Here is a 14365-nt window from a genome sequence, read left to right as displayed (position 1 = left end):
GAAAAGCAAATGCTTTGTGTTTTCAGATGAAACTGGCTGGGCAGGACCCTGTTTTAGGCAGACTTCCAGCCTGCACAGGCAAGCGTTGTAATCAGAAGGACATCTGTGTATACTGCAGACCTACTGGGTGCACTTAACATTTCCAGGCGCTGCTCCAAAGCTCTGCAAGTTAGATAATCTTTAATACATGCTCTAGAACATTTTTTAGGAGATTTTATTAATGGGTGGTTTGTTTTTGAGGAATTTTATCTTTTTGCTTTCTCCTTAAAAGAAAATTATCTTCTTAAAAGAAAAATACTTTGATCTGCCTATATTCTTTCTTCATCATAAATTATTTTGATTATCAAAATGGGCCTGGCTGACAAGGCTTCTCCAGCCCAGCACTGCCTGTCTCTTTGGCGTCAGCTCAACCTGGCACGTGCCAGCCCAGTGGACTTCCTCCGTTTCCTCAACATCTCCTGCTTTCTCTTACCTGCACACCTTGCGAGGAACTTTCTCCTTGGCATGATCATTCCCTGTCTCTGCTTTTCCCTCTGTCTCCCCCACCTTCCTTTCTCTTTTTCTCAGGTAGATTTGCACCTTTGTATAATAGAAATTACTCCTTAATGTCCATTTCTTCAATGACAAATTATAAAACTTCCTAGTTTGGTAATTTGATGTACCTCTTGGTCACCACCATCTTCTCTTGTTGTGCTTGGTACAAACTGGGCACTCAGTAATAATTTATTTCATGAATGAATGAGCAAACCTTATTGGTTTCCCTCAGCATGTACGAGGTCTTATAATGAGAGGTGGGATAATAAAGGAACCAACACTGATTGGCTATTTCCTTAATGTTGTTTTTGTACTAATTTTGCTACGTAAGTGATAACTATATGTTAATTTCATTACTTCCTTCATTTGGTTATATAATAGGACAAAATGCTCCTTGAGAATGTTACAAATAAGGCTAAAGACATAATGGATTATTACCCGAATCCAAGACCTAAAAAAACCATTGCTAACTTGTTGGTAAGTATTATCTATATTTCTTACTGTGTGTCAGTGACTAATAGGTAACATGTAGCCTTTGGTTTTTGTATTTTAACACAGTCTGTCCATATGTACTACTGGGAACAGTGGTGTCTTGCAGCCAGCTTGTGCTACTAACAAGAGCTGACTGTGGGCATCCTGTCTCCTTTAGTGACTTCATTTCAGTAGCTTTAAATTGGGCCATGGTGGGGCTGTGTGTGCCAGAAAATCAACGAACACTGCAAATCAGGTCTGTTTGGGGGTAGCCAGTTGTTAAACATGTCCTAGCCTGCCACTGTTTGGGGGCTTTTGCAAGTGAGGATGATTCTGTAACCATTTCTGTCCATGCCTCTTTGTGAAAACATGTGAAGAGTTTCTCTAAGGGAGATACCAAGCAGCCACATTGCTGAAGTAGTCCTAGGGTATGCAGATTTAAAAAAAAAAAAAAAAAAGACTTCCAAAATATACTTCAAAGTGTCAGTTTCAACTTCCACTAGCAGTTTATGGAAATATTTATTTATTCAAACCAATCAAGAAGGGTAAAATGTAGTACTATTTTAGTTTACATTTCCCTAATTACTAAGGAGGTTGACCATCTTCTCATGTTTATTGGCTATTTTTGTTTTCCCTTTCATGAATCTCCCACTACAACTTTTGCTTCTTTTTCTTTGACTAATTTACTCCTTCATTATATAATTTTATTTCCTGTCTACTGCCAACCACATCTTTGATAACAATTTTTGGGTATATCACGTAGAAAATGTCTTCCCGTAGTCTGTAGCTTGTCTTTTAAGTTTGTTTTAGGCAGTTTTTGTCATACAGACATTTTAAACTTTGAAGTTTAGTGTATTGAGGCTTTTGCCTATAAGCTTGTTTAAAATGGGCTTTCCTACTCATGTGAATATTCTTCCCAACCACTCGATGCTGTGGCTAATATTCTCTTTTGCGGGTGGAAGAACTGAGGTTCAGGGAGGTAAACTGGTGGGCCTGGGATTTGTGTTCAGGTCTCATTGGCTCCAATATCATGGTGTGCTTGAGCCATAGCCCCAGGCTGCTGTCAGGATGGAACCTCGGGGGTCCCTCGTGAGTGACTCTCCTCCCGAGGCTCCCTGCTGACTGAGTGTGCCTTGGATGTCCGTTTTGTAATTGGACATGTTTCAAACACACAGCAATCTCCTGCTGGCGTCTTGGGCCTTAAAATGGCACTAGGACAACTCTTTTCCCCATGTGTCTCACCTCTAGTCCATGAGCAATGCTTCCTTTGCCTCAACAAATTCTAAATATCTGAGCATATCCTGATGCATTAGCCTTCCTCTTGTTGCCTGGGATTGCCTTAGCTTTCTGAGGAGTGAAATATCCCTGTGCCTCTGGTCCCCAAACATGGGAATCTATACCAAGCTTTCTGAGTAGGCCCTCTATACGTGGATAAAAGGAGGCGATACTTCTTTGATCTCCTCCATTGGAGATGGTGTAAACAGAGACTGCATAGCAAAAGCCCTCTCCAAACATCTGCATATGTCTTCTTTCCAAAATGCTTTATTCCCCTTCTACCTGACACCGTGTTCCTCCGCTAACCTGACCCAGGGGTCCAAGAGCCATGGTTCTCACCCACTCCTTTGTGAGCTCTGCTTCTGAATCTGCTCCCTCACATTGGTTTGCAGAGTCTGTTCTTGTATCTATCCAGCCACAATTTATATAAATGCCCGTTTTCGTTGTTATATAACAGGTCCTTCCCTATCTACAACTTAAGTGTTCTATATTTTCTTCTATTTTTATTTATTTTTCAACATTTGTGCACTAGAATGGAATGGTTACTTGAGTGTTTTGTGGGTTTTATGTTTTTGTTTTTGTTTCTGTTTTTGTTTTTTCTATAATGTAAGTTCTATGAAGACAGGAACTCTGTTCTCTTCACTGCCATAACTCTAGTGCCTGGTGTATCTCAGTTACTCAATACTTAAGTTTTGAGCCAATGGACAGATAGGCGGATACAAAGATAAGCAGATGAATGAAGAATCTCACATCACTTCCACACTCCATTTTAGGAACCTTTTGCTTTCACCTAAATCTTGTTTGAAAGCTTCACCTGAGCAAACATTCTGCAGTATCGATGGCTTTGGTTTAGAGCAATTCAGGTCAATATTATTAAAGTTTAAGACACAATAAAAATCATGACTCCGGGAAATTAATGCTCTTGTTTATCTCCCTTGAAGTAAGTGTACTTTGCTCAGCTTTCTGAAATATGTGCCAATGGCTGACCCGTATTTTCATGGATTGGTAGTAATGGCACTAATAAATTTCTCTTGACTGTGCAACCCAATACACTGGGCACTGTGCTAGATTTTTTGTTAATGTTATTGTATACATCCTCCTAACAATCTGTAGAGAAAGGTATCACTGTCCCTACAGAAGGAACCTGGATCTCAGAGAGTTTAAAAATCAGTAGAGCCAAGGCCAGGCGTAGTGGCTCACGCCTGTAATTCCAGCACTTTGGGAGGCCGAGGCGGGCATATAACCTGAGGTCAAGAGTTCGAGACCAGCCTGGACAACATGGTGAAACCCTGTCTGTACTGAAAATACAAAAATTAGCCGGGTGTGGTGATGGGTGCCTGTAATTCCAGCTACTCAGGAGGCTGAGGCAGGAGAATCACTTGAACCCAGGAGGCAGAGGTTGCGGTGAGCCGAGATTGCACCACTGCACTCCAGTCTGGGTAACAGAGTGAGACTCTGTCTCAAAAAAAAAAAAAAAAAAAAAAGAAAAGAAAAAAGGAGAGCTGATATATGTTTTCCAATTTGGTTTTTAATTTCATTTCATCAAGTGAATACTTTGAGTTCTCTATATTTTTGTAATGGTCCGATGAGAAGGAAATGCTTTGAAAATGGTCAATGAGTTAATGCCTTCATACTTTCATTCAAAATTAATACTTCTTTTTAAAGTTCCATATTCAGCCAATATCTGTTGAGCAGCTGGGTGCTATACAGTGTATTAGATCTGTTTGAGCCAAACAAACCTCCCTTTACAGAGGCCTCAGTCTAATACGAAAGGCAGTTACTATGTAAATAATCACACAAAGGTATTTCTACACCACTAGCTTGTATTCGGTTGCACAGACACACCACTAAGAGATACGTCTGACCATGTTAAGGAGATTAGGGAAGACTTTCCAGGGAGGAAGAGATGCCTGAACTGAGAGCTGAGGGGTGAGTTGAAGCCTCTGGGTCCACAGGGAAGGGAAATGCCATTCCAAGCAGAGGGAACAGCATGGGCGAAGGTAGCTTGTGACAGGGAGGGACTGGCAGGCCAGGGAGGCTGGAGAACAGTGAGCTGGAAGGGGTTGGATCCTGGAGTGATATGGAGATGGAGGGGTGGAAGAAAGCAAAACTGGCTTTGAGAAATACATTAGGATTTTTTTTTTCTTTATCCTAAGTGGAGTGGAAAGACGCTGAAGGGCTTTGGGCTGGGAGCAACTTGATCCATTTTGCATATTGAAAAGATTCTTCTCAGACAAACTGTGGAGAAAGTCTGCACAGGAGTTGGGCTGAGCAGAAGGAAGGCCGTTGGGCAGAGTGGTCCAGGAGTGAGGCAAGGAGAGCACGGACAAGGTTGTGGTGGGTGATTGAGAGGGAGAGAACTGGAATTACTTGTTGAGGGATTACACATGGAAAGTGAGAGAAAAGGATTCATTGAAGGCGACCCTCAGATTTTTGCCTTATGCAAGAGCTTATAGGGTCATTCACTAAAATATTTTTTAATTCTCTTTTTCTAGTAGTAATAAAAAGTTTTTTTTAACAGATTTTATTTTTTAGAGCAGTTTATATTGACTGCAAAATTGAGGGGAAGGTCCAGAGATTTCCCGTCTACCACCCACACACTATACACACATACCCATGCTCAGTTTTGTCCAGCTCACTGTTCTCCAGCCTCCCTGGCCTGCCAGTCCCTCCCTGTCACAAGCTACCTTCGCCCATGCTGTTCCCTCTGCTTGGAATGGCATTTCCCTTCCCTGTGGACCCAGAGGCTTCAACTCACCCCTCAGCTCTCAGTTCAGGCATCTCTTCCTCACTGGAAAGTCTTCCCTAATCTCCTTAACATGGTCAGACATACCTCTTAGTGGTGTGTCTGTGCAACTGAATACAAGCTAGTGGTGTAGAAATACCTTTGTGTGATTATTTACATAGTAACTGCCTTTCGTATTAGACTAAGGCCTCCCCCATTATCAACAACTCCCATTAGAGCGGAACATTTGTTACATTGGCACATCATTATCACCCAAAGTCCCAAGTTTACATTAGGGTTCATTCTTGGTGTTGTACATGCTATGGATTTGCACAAATATATAACGACACATATCCACCATTAGAGGATCATACAGAGTAGTTTCACTGCCCTACAAATCCTCTGAGCTTTGCCTATTAATCCCTCCACCTCCCTTAACCCTGAAAAACCACTATTTTTTGTTACTGTATCTATAGTTTTGTCTTTTTCAGAATGTCGTATAGTTAGAATCATGAGTACTTAGCCCTTTAGATTGACTTATTTCAATTAGTAATAAGTATTTACATTTTTTCTGTCTTGTTATGGCCCAACGGCTCATTTTGTTCTGGTTCTGAATGATATTCCATTGTATGGATGTACCACAGTTTATTTATCCAATCACCTCCTGAAGGACGTCTTGGTTGCTTCCAGATTTTGGCCATTATGAATAAAACTGCTACGAACTTTAGGAGGCTGAGGTGGGCGGGTCACGAGGTCAAGAGAGTGAGACCATCCTGGCCAATGTGGTGAAACCCTGTCTCTACTAAAAATACAAAAATTAACTGGGCATGGTGGCACATGCCTGTAATCCCAGCTACTCAGGAGGCTGAGGCAGGAAAATCACTTGAACCGAGGAGGCAGAGGTTGCAGTGAGCCGAGATCACACCACTGCACTCTAGCCTGGTGACAGAGTGAGACTCTCTCAAAAACAAACAAACTAACAAAAAACAAACTGCTATGAACTTTTGTGTGTGGGTTTTTATATAGACTTGTGTCTTCATCTCCTTTGGGTAAATGCCAAGGTGTGCAACTGCAGGGTCATATGGTAAGAGGTTGCCTAGTTTTGTAAGAAACCACCAAATGATCTCTCAAAGTGTCTGTGCCCTTTTCCATTCCCACATGTCATGAATGAGAGTTCTTGTTGTTACTCCACACCTTTGCCAGCATTTGGTGTTATCAGAGTTTTGAATTTTAGCCACTCTAATAGGTGTGTAACAGTATCTCACTGTTTTAAATTTGCATGTCCCTGATGACATATGATGTGGAACAACCTTTCATATGCTTATTTGCCATTCCTGTATCTTCTTGGCAAGGTGTCTGTTAAGATCTTTGGCTCATTTTTTAATTGGTTTGTTTATTTTCTCATTGTTAAGTTTTAAGATCTTTAGAATATACTGTAGATAATGTTCCATTATCAAATATGCCTTTTGTAAACATTTTCTTCTAGCCTGTGGCTTGTCTTTCCATGTTCTTGGCAATGATTTTTTTCTGAGCAGAAAATTTTAATTTTTTTTATTATACTTTAAGTTTTAGGGTACATGTGCATAATGTGCAGGTTTGTTACATATGTATACATGTGTCATGTTGGTGTGCTGCACCCATTAACTCGTCATTTAACATTAGGTATATCTCCTAATACTGTCCCTCCCCACTTCCCCCAGCCCCACTACAGGCTCCGGTGTGTGATGTTCCCCTTCCTGTGTCCATGTGTTCTCATTGTTCAATTCCCACCTATGAGTGAGAACATGCGGTGTTTGGTTTTTTGTCCTTGCCATAGTTTGCTGAAAATGATGGTTTCCACCTTCATCCATGTCCCTACAAAGGATATGAACTCATCATTTTTATGGCTGCATAGTATTCCATGATGTATATGTGTCACATTTTCTTAATCCAGTCTATCATTGTTGGACATTTGGGTTGGTTCCAAGTCTTTGCTATTGTGAATAGTGCCGCAATAAACATACGTGTGCATGTGTCTTTATAGCAGCATGTTTTATAATCCTTCGGGTATATACTCAGTAATGGGATTGCTGGGTCAAATGGTATTTCTAGTTCTAGATCCCTGAGGAATCGCCACACTGACTTCCACAATGGTTGAACTAGTTTACAGTCCCACCAACAGTGTAAAAGTGTTCCTATTTCTCCACATCCTCTCCAGCACCTGTTGTTTCCTGACTTTTTAATGATGGCCATTCTAACTGGTGTGAGGTGGTATCTCATTGTGGTTTTGATTTGCATTTCTCTGATGGCCAGTGATGATGAGCATTTTTTCATGTGTCTTTTGGCTGCAGGCAAGAAATAACTAAGATCAGAGCAGAACTGAAGGAAATAGAGAACATTTTAATTTTAATGAAATCTAACTTATCAGTTCTTTTTTTTTCAGGAACTGTGCCTTAGGTGTCATATCTAAAAACTCATTACCAGACCCAAGGAAATCTAAATATTTCTCCTGTATTATCTTCTGGGATGATAAATTACTTTTGAGCATGTTAAATGTATGCTATCTTTGAAAATCTAAGCATAAAATTTGAAGTAGCCAATTTAACTTATAGATCTTGAACTTGGAGGAAAAGTCTGTTTTAGGGACATAATTTTCATTAAGTGGCTATGTCCTAGATGCCATTTTATGTGTAGGACTTGGAAAATGCACAAAATAGGCAGATTTTCTGCTCTCATGTTGCTTACATTATGGTTGGAAAAGAAGGTAATCAGCTGGGCACAATGGTGCATGCCTGTAGTTCCAGCTACTCAGGAGGCTGAGGCAGGAGGATCCTTTGAGCCCAGGAGGTTGAGCCTGCAGTGAGCCATTAACGTGCCACTGCACTCCAGCCTGAGCAACAGAGTGAGACCCTGTCTCTAAAATAATTTAAAATTTGTTTAAAAAAGAGGATAATCAGTATAACACAAACAGTAATGTGTGCCATGAAATAAAATAAACCATCCTAAGGGGGATAGAAAGTGACACTGGTGTGGGAAAAGGCATGCCAATTTACTGGGAGGTGACCCTCTTAAGGAGACAGAGAAAAGCTATCAGAGGGTCAAGAGGAAAAATAGTGAAGCTTCATTTCACAGTGGCCAAGGAAGGGCATTTCAAGGGGGAGGAGTTGACCAACATTGCAGAATGCTGCAGAGAATCCAAGTACAATGTGGATTAAAAATTTCCTCGAGCTTTTAGAAACATGTAGGACACTATTTACCTCCTTGATAGGATTTTTTTTTTTTTTTAAACTGATGCTAAGGGGGCAGAAACCAGATTTGGGATAGTGAAGAGTGAGTAGAGCAATGGAGAAATGGAAACAGCCAGTAGAGACATCCTTTAGGTAAGTTGGTTGCTACCCAACCAAGGTATCTAGGAAGAGCTGCGAGATTTGACTTCTGTGTATATTTCTAATGAAAGAATGGTGAATACATTTCAACATCATTGGGAAGAATCTGGTTTAGGAGGAAATGTTGGATATGTAAAATAAAATAGGAAAAATAGTTAAAACACTCTAGTTGCAAGCAGACATGGAGAATCTCCAGGGACTATAGGAATTTAATCAACTTGAGCAATCAGCCTATTTTACAGCCTCCAGCCTGTTTTTTTTTTTCCCCCTAAAATCCTGTGTGGAATGTAATCACTTAATTGAGTGGAAGCAGCTCCCGACAGCCCTGGCAACTTATAGATGAACTTGAGTGAACTTTCCTGGTTACCATGCTAAAGCCTCCACCCCGGGAGGAGCTGTAGCTTCATTATCATAACATGCAACCTCTGTGCTTCTGTGCTGGCATGATGACTCACTGCATCTGCACCTCTGAGCCCCCTCCTCTGCATGCGATGATGCACCCTCTCCCCTTTCCACCACCCCATAAAACCCTTCTGTTGCTTTCCCTTGGGGAGACACTGCTTGGAGAATACCCCTAGCACTTTCCTCCCTTGTGACAAGTGATGTAACTCCTGTCGATCCAAACCTGCGCTCTTGTGGAGATTCATCTGTTACTTGCCAGGCAAATAAACCTCATTCTGTTTTGGGTAACACAGTCATTAAAAAGTTTGTTTTTTCCAAGCCCTGTGCCAAGTCATGTGGCTGCTGGGATGAACCACAGCACTACTGAACTCTAAGGAACTCATACAGACATGCAAATAAACAGCCACACAATAAAAAGAGGTCACGAGGAAGGTAGAGGAATGAATGTTTGGCCAAGGGGATAAGCTGCTCTCTGTGCTCAGCCCCCAGCAGCGTACAACGGGCCAGCTGATTGTGGCCCTGGAGCCTAAACAGCAAACTTGGTGGTTGCCTCTGCACCATAGTGTTGACAGGAAGGTGAATGAGCCCAGGAGAACAGGCCATCTGGTAGTTGAATCTAAAGCTGCAAAAAGTGCTTCTGAGGATGTAGGCTTGGTGTTCACTGATACTAGAGCCAATGAGCTAAGCCTTGGCTGACACCCAACCAGGTGATGCTACAACTTTCAGATAGTGGATGTAGAATTTTCTCAGACACAAGGAGTCAAGAGAGCCTTGGAAATAGTTTTTTGGTGCCCTGGTAAGCATCAGGGCAGTTGGGGGTAGCAGGGAGGGCCATGGGTGCGGCGGGTAGATTCGGAATTCCACTGCTGGTCCTTGGTTGGATTCTCCATCTCTCTGAGGCCCCAGTTCCTATTTGTGAAATGCGTTTATAAAACTATATGACTTTCTTTTAGCTCCCAGTCCCCATATTGGTTGCGTGAGTTTTCAGATAATAGGAGTGAGTACTCAGCCTTCTTTTGGGGATAAGCAAGTTCCCCAGACTAACACTCAAGTGCTCATTTGGCAACTTTTTCAGCATCTATTTTATTTAAAGTACTGATCTAGTCACAGGGAAGAGACTCAAGTGATTTCCTAATGTCTATGCCCTTAAGTAGCTTACAGAACAATAGAGGGTGAGAGGGAGTAGGTGGGTGGCAATAAGGTGACTCTAAGATGGGTAAAATAGGAGGTGGACTCTGTGAGACACAGGAAAGGTGTAAAGCTAGATGAATAAACAGGGGGAAGATATGTGTTTTTAATAATAATGATAGGCATCTTTGTCTTATCTAATCTTTCATGATTACTTTATACATGAAGATAATTATTCTCAGAAAGGATAAATGATTTGCAAGTGCATGGAAAGCCTGAACTTAAACAAAGATCAGTCTGAGTCAGAGCCTGTGCTGCTTATAAGTACTAAACTCTGCCTTCTAGTTAGGAAGATCTTCATAGAAGGGGTAGCATTTAAGTGGCCACTGAGAAACAGGCAGACTTTTGAGGTGAGGATGATGCTATCAATTCAATAAAAAAGACTAATTATGTGCCTCTTATGTCAAGCACCTTACTAGAATCCTAGAACTCACTGGCGAGTTGTGTACTTTTCCTTCTTGGAGAAGCCCACAGTCTGGTTACCAAAAGACAGACAGAACTGCTGCTCAGAGGAACAAGTATTCTACAAGAGCTGGCGCAAAATGCTGTGGAAACAGACGAGGGAGCAATTACTCTGCCTGTGGCATTGAAGGAAGAACTTCTGAGGAAAGGAAAAATACACAGTCTGTGGATGAGAAGAAGAAAGTGGAAAAAAGAATGTCAGAGGAACAGAACATTCAAAAAAGATTTACGGATTGGTCATTTGGGCAAGCAGTGTGATAGGACTTCTGAGAATTATCAATAATTAACCAGGTCTAATCAGAAAGAAGCTTAGATTTGGCATGGTGGAAGTCACTATGAGCCAGGACCCACCCTCCTTCTCCCCAAAAGTCAAGGAAGTAATTAAAACACTGAACAATATTGCTCATGTATAGTGAGTCACAGGCATTGATTTGTATCGTCTCATTTGATACTCACAACAACTCTGTGATTAGATATTACAGCTCCATTTTACAGAAAATGGAGTTTTTTTTAGAAAAAATCATGTTCTCCAGACTGGCCAACGTGGCAAAACCCCGTCTCTACTAAAAATACAAAAATTTAGCTGGGTGTGGTGGTGGGCACCTATAGTCCCAGCTACTTGGGAGGCTGAGGTAGGAAAATTGCTTGAACTGGGAGGTGGAAGTTGCAGTGAGCCGAGATGGTGCCACTGCACTCCAACCTGGGTGACAGAGTGAGACTCTGTCTAAAAAAAAAAAAAAAATTCATGTTCTTGTAATAGCAAAAATTATGAGCCTTTCACTTCTCTCCCAGTACCACAGTGGTCTAAAGCATCACTGTCACATACCTCAAGTCATCTTGCCCCATCTGTTTAACTAAGCAAACACATAATGCTTTTGAGGATGTAGGCCTACCTGTTCATTAATATGAGAGCTAACTGGCTAAGCCTTGGCTGACACCCATGCAGATGACACTGCCACTTTCAGATGGTGGATGTAGAATTTTCTCAGACACAAGGGGTCAAAAGTCACAGTATCACCTAACTGGGTGTCAGCCAAGGCTTAGCCAGTTGGCTATAGTGTCAATGAACACCTAGATCTACATCCTCAGCAGCAATTTTTGCAGCTTAGATTCAACCACCAGATGACTTGTTCTCTTATGCTCATTTATTTTCACATCAACATCTTGGTGCAGAGGCAACCATGAAAGTTTGTTTAGGCACCAGGGGCACCATCAGCCAGCCCTCTGTACGTTGCTGGGGGCTGAGCACAAGGGGCATATACCTACTGTGTGGTCAAAGGGCAAGATTCAACAGGTGACACTAATGAGGAAATCATAACATTTATTCAAGAGAAGAGAATAATATTGGGGATTCTTCAAAAGCAAGGAGCACCTTGTGTCTACGGATCCTACAAGGTCCCTGGAATTCTCAGTATTTCTGATGAATGGAGTGTGTGTATTGGAGGGATGCATGGAAGAGGTGGGCAGCATCTTCTGCCTGCCGAGTGTTGTTGAGCAGTAAGTGCGTATGATCCAGAGGTGAGAATATTCACATTCATCTGGAACAGGCAGAGAAAGCTTGCTGAAAGCGTGACAGTTTGAAATGTGTGGGATCTTCCATCATTTCTCAAGGCCCTACTCCCTGAAGTGTCAGCACCAGTAAGTGTGTGGTTACCATCCACTCTGGCTATGCCTGAGACTGGTCCAATTGTTGTCTCGAGCTAAGGGGCTTACATGCAGAAGTTCGGATCAAGAAATATTCCAGAACCTGGTTGAAATGTGTGGTTCAAACCCTTCCGTTCTGCATTTGCTGTGTGGAACTGAAAGTTAATTACTTGATCCAGCCAGGGCCAAGTCTGAGTCAAGGTGACCCATCAGAAACCAGGTCACCCACTGGGCTGGGACTCTGAGGTATGTAGGCAACTGGAAGAGTGCATGGGTATTGAGGACTAAGGAGGTTTGAGCTGGAGAGAGGGGAGCTCTCCATGAAGGAATTCCCATGTCCATGCACAGACAGAGTGTGTATCTGTAGTATTTGGCACAATGTATTAGCAGAGAGAGGAGATGAATAAGGGAAGGAAAAATGTCAGCTGCAAGAGCTTCTGCTGTCCTGGAGGACAGGAGCTCAGGTCACTCTGAGCTGCCACTGGAGTCTAGAAGGAGAATGAATGAGGTGAAAAGCTGTGAAGCTAAGAAGACAAAACTTGAGCTGCAGAGACAGGTCTTGGCAGGACTGACCTGTGTATGGCACGGGGATACCTTTCTCATTTTAACCAGGGGCAATATTCAGCCAGTGCGTCTGATAGGAGCAGTTGTTATAACAGGCACTGCCCTGAGCTTTCCAAGTCCTCCTTCCCAGACTACAGTGGCCAGTTACCCTGGCCCCCATTCCAGACCTTCACATTCTCTATCATCCATAGCTAGAGGATTTACACCAGGGCAGCCGATGACCTGCAGGCCCTGCTCACCGCCCTGCCTGGCAGGCATTCTGACTGGTTACTCTCTCTGCTCACCAATTTTGAATATCCTGCCCTGCTCCAGACTGCAAGTGCAACCCTGGTGTGTGGGTGTGTGCCCTAATGGACAGAAGGGAGGGGACCAAGAGAGGAAAGGGGAGACAGTCCAGGTGAGAATGGGCTGTGATGGGGACAGCTCATTCAATGCTTGGGTTGGTGGGGGGGAGCTCAGACCTTGGAGGGAGTTGGAGGGACTGAGGCTATGATCTCTCTCTGGACTGGCTGGGCTTAGCTTAGCCTCTGGAGTGGGCAGGCCCTGCTAGAGGGATCTGCCATCTCTGTGGAAAGCAAAGGCAGGGCAACCACCTGTTCTCCCCTAATCAGCAGTGACTCTGGGGCTCCCTGCTATTTTTTGTAGTCACAACTCCCCCCTATATTCTGTGACCTCCAACTAAGGCCAAGGCCACCGTGGACTGGCAAACAACTCTGTGCTCCTTGGCACATCCTGGAGACCGTGACTGGGTGGGGACACTGCAGCTCTGACAAATATTTGATTAGCTGCAATTGCGGCTATACTTAGTTCTCCTCGGGAAGCATATGGGGAGGCAGATGGTTCAGGAAAGCCTGAATCACATCAACAAGGCTCTTTGCCTCCGATTTGCTGAGTCTCCTGATGACTTATTAACAGGACGGGTTTCAGGATTTGAAGGTGGAGCCTTGGCTGTACCCTTCTCAGAAAGCCCCATGTTGTGCATTCTGGACATCCTTTGTGCCGGCCTTTTGCAAGGGAACCTGGGTCGATGTGGACTCTGGGTCATCATGAGGACATAGCGGGAAATAGAGACAGCCTCAGTGAGCTAGCTGCCCCATCCAAGATTCAGCTCACCTCCACAAATGTTACTACACCCACTGCCAAGTTCTCTGTGATCAGGCCACTTGGGGCTGTGGTCAGTCATGCATTCTATAAATATTTGCGGGGCCTGGATACGGCACAAAGCGTCAGCTCTGTGTTCGGTCCTCATTGTGGCTGCAGCTCCCACACTCATCATTTAGGGCCAATTAACCATAGTAAAGACTTTAGATTTCATTCTAAGTGCAAGGAGGGGATAATGGCATCTGGTTTATATTGTATTTATTCATTTTATTTATTTGTTTTTAGAGACAAACTCTCGCTCTGTCACCTAGGCCAGAGTGTGGTGGCAAGATCATGGCTCACTGCAGCCTCGAATTCCTGGGCTCAAGAGATCTTCCAACCTCAGCTTTCTGAGTAGTTAGGATTACAGGCACACACCACCATGCCCAGCTAATTTTATATATTCAAAAAAAAATTTTGTAGAGATAGGGTTTCACTGTGTTACCCAGGCTGGGCTTGAACTCCCGGCTTCAAGTGATCCTCTCACCTTGGCCTCCTGAAGTGCTGGGATTGGAAGAATAAGTCATCGTGTCTGGCCAACATCTAGTTTATATTTTATATTAGTAGACAAATAGGTGGTAAGAGCAGAAGCAAA

General features: G+C 43.0%; 1 protein-coding gene across 8 annotated transcripts in view; it reads left to right on the top strand.

Moving 5' to 3' along the window:
- FAM135B (family with sequence similarity 135 member B) overlaps positions 1-14365 on the top strand; it is a 449831-nt gene that overhangs the window by 291870 nt on the left and 143596 nt on the right. The window lies entirely within an intron of this gene.

This window comes from Symphalangus syndactylus, chromosome 7 (genome assembly GCF_028878055.3).
Source record: "Symphalangus syndactylus isolate Jambi chromosome 7, NHGRI_mSymSyn1-v2.1_pri, whole genome shotgun sequence".
In the NCBI taxonomy this organism is placed as follows: Eukaryota; Metazoa; Chordata; class Mammalia; order Primates; family Hylobatidae; genus Symphalangus; species Symphalangus syndactylus.
This window is presented reverse-complemented; position numbering and strand designations above follow the sequence as displayed.